General features: G+C 42.7%; 1 long non-coding RNA gene across 1 annotated transcript in view; it reads left to right on the forward strand.

Annotated features, from left to right (window-relative positions):
* Positions 1–1266: 1266 nt before the first annotated feature.
* LOC123515379 overlaps positions 1267–5690 on the forward strand; it is a 183102-nt gene continuing 178678 nt past the window's right edge. The window contains exon 1 of the long non-coding RNA XR_006677859.1: positions 1267–1281. This is a non-coding gene — a long non-coding RNA (uncharacterized LOC123515379). The remainder of the gene's footprint in view (positions 1282–5690) is intronic.

Consider the following 5690-nt stretch of genomic DNA (forward strand, 5'->3'; position numbering starts at 1 on the left):
TTCAGGTGAGGTTAGGTCAGGTTAATTTCTGGTTAGATTAGGTTAGGTTAGGTCAAGTTAAGTTCTGTTAAGTGAGGGAAGACAAGGAAGTATTGATGGCGTTTATATGTTAAGTGTATAGAATGGTGCATAGTGTTGAGGTTAGGTTAGGTTAGGTTAGGTTAGCTTAAGTTTCTATTAAGGGAAAGAAGACAAAGGAAAGAAGACAAAGGGTAGCATTGGTGGAGTGCATATGTTAAGTGTATAGAATGGTGCATAGTGTTGAGGTTTGTTGAATGGTGTGTCTTCGTGGTGAGTGTTTACTAGCGCCGGGTCATGTGGCGGCCTGGCGGGAGCTAATACGAGACGCGAACTTCTCCAACCGATAATGAGCCCAATTTGGTACCGGTTGCCACCTGGTTGCCATAGTAACCGTCTTTGTTTACCGTGCCTCTCTTCTGCACGTACCTTTCTCTCTCTCTCTCTCTCTCTCTCTCTCTCTCTCTCTCTCTCTCTCTCTCTCTCTCTCTCTCTCTCTCTCTCTCTCTCTCTCTCTCAGTCATGTAGAAATAAAACAGTGAGAGAAAATTAGAGAAAGAAAATAACAAAAGAAAAGAATAAGTGACTATCCATTTAAAGAGAGAGAGAGAGAGAGAGAGAGAGAGAGAGAGAGAGAGGAACGTCCTTGGCCCCATGCTAATGCGGTGCCAACATGGAAACAGAGAGTGCCACACGTGCTTAATTTACCTAATGGACCTCCTCTCCTCCTCCACCACCACTACCACCACCACCATCACCACCGCTGCCGCCTGAATCCTCCGTGTGTGTGTGTGTGTGTGTGTGTGTGTGTGTGTGTAGTATAATGGTTTTGTTACTGGTACTTCTATTACTACTGCTGCTTATACCACCACCACCTTCACCACCACTAGCAGACAGACAGACAGACAGAAATGGAGCTAGAACACAGTGACGCGGTAAAACAATCACAAAATCAATGAAAAAATTAAATCAAACACAAACACACAAAATTCTCCATTACTATATAAAGAAATCAGAAGCCTCACCCCTTTCACCCCTGCCATACCTCACCCTTAACCTCAATTCACCTCTCACTCTCTCTTTTTACAGGCTGTCAATCCCAGAATTTTAATGGGAACGAAGCACACATCCAGCGAGTCACTCTTCCCTCTTCCCGTCCCCAGTTGGCCTTCCCTCACGTCACTTCTCCCCGCCTCACCTTCCCCAGCCTCCCGTCACGTCACCTGGCCGGGAAACAAGGCGCGACAAGTCAGTTTAAACAAGGTAATCGTGTTAATAAGTTCCGCGTTACGTTATTCTGAAACGTTTTGCTTGCTTTCTCACTGTCACTGCTCTCCAAGGGGTCCAATTGAAGATACTCGTGTTTTTTAAGGGTATTTTGTGTGGTTCTGGTGATAGATTGGCAAGATTTCTAGTTTGTTAAAAGGAGAAACTGTCTTGAAAATCCGGTTAAGTGTGTTTAATAGTATTTTTATGGTTTTGGTGATAGACTGGCAAAATTTCTAGTTTATTAAAAGGAGAAACTGTATTGAAGATCCGGATAGTAGAATCTCCTCGATGTTACGTCCTTTATCTAGCTCTCGTTTTGTATTAGTTTTTCGGCGTTGAAGGACAAGCTATACTCTCTCATACGAACTGTTATGAATTGCCTCACGTTTGGCGTCAATATTCGGTGTTTTTCTCCTCTCTACTTCCTGTTTTCTCGCGAGTTTCAGGCGCTAAAGTGAAAGCCGTGGTCGAATTTATTAAACGTTTTGGTATTACCGGGTTTTCATGTCAATATTAACCCCTTTGGTGCTATGACGCGTTTTTATATTCATTCTTCCTTACTATTTGGTGATTTTATATAGATTCAGATACTAATGTGGGAATTCGAATAGTGAAGAGTGTGGCCATTAATCTACTGACCTCCATAGATCCTTACTAGTGTCAATAAAACGTCTACTTGTATTTAAATTCATGGTAAAAATGCGTCCCAGTACTGAAGGGGTTAAGTCAAATTCATGCTGGAATTAACTAGGGGTTGTGGTATTACTAGATTTTTGCTTCAATATTATGGCTTCTTTTTTTTTATACTTTCTTCTATTATGGTCCGTATTCAGAAACGCTATTCTCTCACCACGACTATTTTCCAAGGCCACAGGAATGACTAGCGGGATGTCAAGAGTGTTTCTCCAGTTAATAGTGTAGAAATCTTGTCAGTCTGCCTCTAGAACCATAAAAAATTTGCTTAAAACGCTCTGCTCTCTCACCACGACTAGTTTCTAAGGCCACAGGGATGATTAGCGGGGTGTTCAAGACTGCTTCTCCAGTTAGTAATATAGAAATCTTGTCACTCTGCCTGTAGAATCGTAAAAACACCTTAAAATAAACACGTGTAAATTTAAATAAAGCCTTTTGAAATAGTGGAGGTGAAGCACATGCAGAGAAGTTTGAGAATGCAGGTTTATGTGTCGATTTAAGTATTTACTGAATGTCATCTACTGCCTTGACTTCTGCTTCAATATCCAGTGCTTGCATCGTCTTTTCCTTCTTTTTTTTTATTGGCAAAGTCTTGTTTCAATATTCAGTTTGTGTTTTTCCCTCTTCATTTTTTGAGGGAATGGTAAAATTGAGTCATTCCAGCGTGTCGTTGTGGCAATTAGCAACACAATTAGTACCATAACAAGGCTGTCACTCTGCGCTAAGTAGTTTTTTTTTTTAGCGTGGGTGTCTATCTGAGCACTGAGCTTGGCGATGATACCACTACCAGAGAGAGAGAGAGAGAGAGAGAGAGAGAGAGAGAGAGAGAGTAATTATCTTTTTTCCCTTATTTTATCATCCCATCTCAATTTTTTAAGCCAAACACTCTTTCCTCACTCACATTTAAGCTTGAAGTCACCCCACACGGCATGCATTCTCTCTACCACTCTCCTCAAACACCACTTCTCCCTCTCACACTCAAAGCTTCCTTCAAAACACGGCATTCTTTCTACCCCTCACAAGTTCCCTACCCCGCTTCCCGTACACAGCCTTCTCTCTACTGTATCCTTTCCTAATCTAACTATGTCAGCCAATACTGTGAAATGAGACGGGGTTGGGAAGGTGGCTAGGACAGAGTGGCGGGTCAGAGCTGCAGGGAGGGTCCGAGATCACAACCAGGCACTTTTCACAATAGGAAAGTTTTGCTATAGTAAGTCAACTGTCTGCTTTTTCAACCAGTCTCTTTTCACTGTAGGAAAGTTATGCTATGTTAAGTCAACTGTCTGCTCTCTTCAACCAGTCACTTTTCATTGAAGGAAGTTTATGCTACGTTAAGTCAGCGGTTTGCTTTCTTCAACCAGACAATTCTCACTGTAGGAAACTTATGGTATGTTAAGTCAACGGTCTGGTCTCTTCAACACAGCCCTACTCCCGCTCTTCCCCGCCTCCCTTGAGCAACAGGTGGGCAGCGCTGACTAAGACCCGGGCGGAGAAGGGAAGGGACTGGAACAGAGGAGCGGAGAAGAATAGGGATAGCTAGTGAGAGGAAAGAGAGAAAGTTAGAGGGAGAAAAGAATGCTAGCATGGTTTTTTGTACATGAATACGTGTACGAGAGACGAAAAAGGCTTAGAAACACATGAAATCTAAGAAATATATGAAAAAATGAGCATTGTTTACTCTAGAAAGGCATTGGACTAGCGAGAAGCAAGAAGGCTGGTGGTGGTGGCAGTGGTGGTGGCGGTGGTGGTGATGGTGGTGGTGGTGGTGAGTGTTTGTTAAGACCACCAGTGAGTGAGGCAACGTGACCCTGTGCCTGGGAGGAGGGCGAGAGGTCAAAGGTCAAAGGAGATCGTAAATATTTGATAATGGAGCAGGAATAGAAAAAAAATGGTGGTGGTGGTGATTGTGGTGGTGGTGGTGGTGGTGAGAAAATTAACTGGCCTGACTGGTGATGTAAATAACTCGGTTTGAATATTTGATTGTGAAGTAGGAATAGGAGAAAATGATGGTGGTGGTGGTGATGGTGGTGGTGGTGTTAGTGGTGGTGTGGTAAAGGCTGACTGACTGACTGACTGACTGACTGACTGACTGACTGACTGACTGACTGGTGATGCAAAGAAACTGACTTGAAATATTTGACAACTGAACCACAGTCATAAAACAACAACAACAACAACAATAATAATAATAATAATAATAATAATAATAATAATAATAATAATAATAATAATAATAATAATAATAATAATAATAGTAATAATACCGACTACACTAACTGAACTAAAACCAAAACAAAATTAAACTGACTAAATAACTGGCCGACTAACTGACTAACCAACTAACTGAACCAAGAACCACGAATCGGAAAAGCCAAGAGCTCAAAAAAGCCCCACAAAAACTGTCAACAGCAGGAAGTCGATGATTAAAGTGACTTTCCTGCGCCTTTCCATCTTGTAGCAATTTCCACACTCGGCGAGGCAACTTCATTTCCTCCCTAACAGAATCACCGCACTTGCTTCCGCGTCCGTGCTGGTGCTAGTGGTGGTGGTGGTAGTGGTGGTGGTGGTGGTGGTGGTGGCTAAGACTAAGGTGGTATTATTGGTGGTAAGATTAGTTTTCTTTAGTTAGTTTTTCTCGTCCTCTCTGTTTCTCTGTGTATAATTGTATAGTAGTAGTAGTAGTAGTAGTGGTGGTGGTGGTGGTGGTGGTGGTGGTAGTAGGGGTGGTGGTGATAGTAGTAGTAGTAGAAGTAATGATAATAGAAGTAGCAACTGAAGTAGTAGTAGTAGTTACAGTAGTGTGATAGTGGTAGTAGTAGTAGTAGTAGTAGTAGTAGTAGTAGTAGTAGTAGTAGTAGTAGTAGTAGTAGTACAGTAGTATAATAATGGTAGTAATAGTAATTGTTGTAATAGTAGTAGTAGTAGTAGTAGTAGTAGTAGTAGTAGTAGTAGTAATATCAGCATTAGTAGTAGTAGTAGTACAGTAGTAGTGGTGGTGGTGTTGGTGGCGTTGGTGGCGGTAGTAAGCAGAAGGAGGCGTGGTATTTAATAAGTCACGCAAGAGCCGCCTGTGTTATTGTGAAGGCAGACTCATATGCACGTTTGTGGCAAGGACTTTCCCTCCTACAATATTTTCATGCCAGTGTGTGTGTGTGTGTGTGTGTGTGTGTGTGTGTGTGTGTGTGTGTGTGTGTGTGTGTGTGTGTGTCGCCTGTGTTTAGCATTTGGTGTTTGCTCTAAGGGTTGAAAACAAATCAACATTTAATCAGCGACAGAGATTTTTCGTTCCGCTGATTCTCTCTCTCTCTCTCTCTCTCTCTCTCTCTCTCTCTCTCTCTCTCTCTCTCTCTCTCTCTCTCTCTCTCTCTCTCTCTCTCTCTCTCTCTCTCTCTCTCTCTCTCTCTCTCTCTCTCTCTCTCTCTCTCTCTCTATCTCTCTCTATCTATCTATCTATCTATTTATTCCTTCCTTTCTCTCTCCCATTCTCTCTCCACCCGCCATCGTCCATTTCGTTATTATTTTCTTATTTTCCTTCTGTCCACGGCCGCCGCAACAACAGCACTCTACCGCTGGCACTCCCAACACACACACTCAGCAAGCCTTGGCACCACAGAGTCTAGCCACAGAGGGAGCCTTACCACTACCACCACCACCACCACCATCATCTCCTTCCCCTCTCTACCATTGCCTAGCTAGTTAAAATTGACTTC

Source organism: Portunus trituberculatus, chromosome 39, assembly GCF_017591435.1.
Source record: "Portunus trituberculatus isolate SZX2019 chromosome 39, ASM1759143v1, whole genome shotgun sequence".
Lineage (NCBI taxonomy): Eukaryota > Metazoa > Arthropoda > Malacostraca > Decapoda > Portunidae > Portunus > Portunus trituberculatus.